This window comes from Otolemur garnettii, unplaced genomic scaffold, assembly GCF_000181295.1.
Source record: "Otolemur garnettii isolate 467f Iridium unplaced genomic scaffold, OtoGar3 scaffold00136, whole genome shotgun sequence".
NCBI lineage: Eukaryota > Metazoa > Chordata > Mammalia > Primates > Galagidae > Otolemur > Otolemur garnettii.
The window spans coordinates 226,116-227,977 of NW_003852531.1; the positions used below are offsets into that span (position 1 = coordinate 226,116).

At 47.9% G+C, this 1,862-nt stretch overlaps 1 protein-coding gene across 1 annotated transcript in view; it reads left to right on the forward strand.

The window, feature by feature from the left end:
* LOC100947382 (suppressor of cytokine signaling 5-like) overlaps positions 1-1,862 on the forward strand; it is a 40,628-nt gene that overhangs the window by 8,603 nt on the left and 30,163 nt on the right.

A 1,862-nucleotide genomic window follows, 5' to 3' on the forward strand; every position in this document is an offset into this window, starting at 1 on the left:
CCCTCCCCCACAAGAAGGGCTTGCAGTTTACTCCATGCAAACAAGTGAGCAGAGTTCAAACATCTTCCCACTTTATCCCATGGGAGAGACCCCCTAAAAACCGGACCTCCTACCCAAGCTGGCGTGCCATGGCACCCTCCTGCCAGGCATAAAACTGTAAAACTGTATAAAACTGTATATATTCCCCACCTGCAACATTGAACTCCGAGGATTCCCCCCTCAACCTGAGGTCTGGTGGTTTGTTACCTATGGAGTCCAGATTCTTGGGCATCTCCTTGAGAGTAGTGGAGGGGGAAAGGGCTGGTGCTGCACTGTGCTGACTGTGGCATAGGAGTGAGGAGAAGAAAGTTGGCTTGGAGGAAGTCATACAGCAACAGTGGCATCCTGAGCTGTGAACTGATACCATCCCAGATAAGTGAGCCCCATCTCTCTGGGCAACCAGAGGTTCTGGACAGCAGCCACTGGCCAAATGAATGGACTTGGTAACTTTCATAAAGAGACCATTAGTACCAGCCCTCAGGGAAATAGCTGAGACAAAGGCAGTGGGTGGGCAGAGGCTGGAATTGACACCTGAGTGTAAACTCTAATTTGCTTGCTGCCCAAGCTGAGTTCCTCACAAGCTCTAGCAGCCTCTGACTTTCAGAAGAATTTAGACAGACAGAAGGTGTTAGGCTGCAATGGCAAGAACCTCCAAAGCCTAAATTCTTCCCCTGCTGGACTGGACTCAGATTTCCCAAAGAGGACCTCGCCCTCAGGGGAATGCTAACACAAAGGCAGTGGGCAGGCAGAGATTGACACCTGAGTGTAAATTCTAATTGTTTGCTGCCCAGGGTTGAGTTCCTCATCAGCTCGAGCAGCCTCTGACTCGCAGAGGAATCTAGCTGGGATGGAAGGAGAGGGGCGAGAATTAAGAGAATATTCAGAGCCTAATTTAAACACACAAGACTGCCCTGCTGGACTCAGATTTCTGGGTGATTTTGGCAGTCATAAACCCCAGGAGCAGTTGCAAACCCCGGGAGCAGTTGCCTACTGGAGTAAATAGGGTCACAGACCTGGATTACGAGTGACTGGGTACAAGGTGGGGAAGGAGGTATTAACCTTCCCAGACTAAATCATTTACTGGGTGGGGCCCTTTGCCCTCATGGAGCACTAGAGCAATTTATATCTGAGCTGTGAATAGACCCCTCTTATCTAGCTGCCGGAAATATTTGAACTTTTCCACATGAAACTGGTGCTGACTAGGACAACTGGTTTGGACCCCTTACACTGGGCAGACCACCCAGGGACTATTTAAAGGGGCACCCTGTGAGTATGGTTGAGGGAAGGTTTCATTTCTCTTGCCCAATTGTTTGTAGGGAGCAAAGCAACTTAATTGCTGGTATTTCTCCTCAGCAGAGACTTGAACCAAGAGAAACTGAATCACTAGGGTAGGACAGAGACCAGTTGAAAATAAGACAGAGCCACTTAGCCCTATCACACCAAGCAGGTCCCCAGTCTCTCAGGCCGTAACATTGTACGGGTCCTTGACAAACCTCAAGGGGAAAAGCCAAATGGGGTAAAATTATCATGGGGCAAAATCAGCGAAAAAGCTCTGGTAATATGAATAACCAGAGTAGATCAACCCCCCCCCCAAAGAAAAGATGTGGTTGGTAATATGAATAACCAGAGTAGGTCAACCCCCCCAAGAAAGTATGTGGCAGATGAAACTGAAGATCCCCTATATAAACAATTAGCTGAGATGTCAGAAATTGAATTCAGAATTTGGATTGCAAATAAGATTAATAGAATAGAGGAAAAGATAGAAATAGAAATTCAAGGGGATTCTGGGAAGATGGCCGACTGGTAGCAACCCTGGTCAGAGG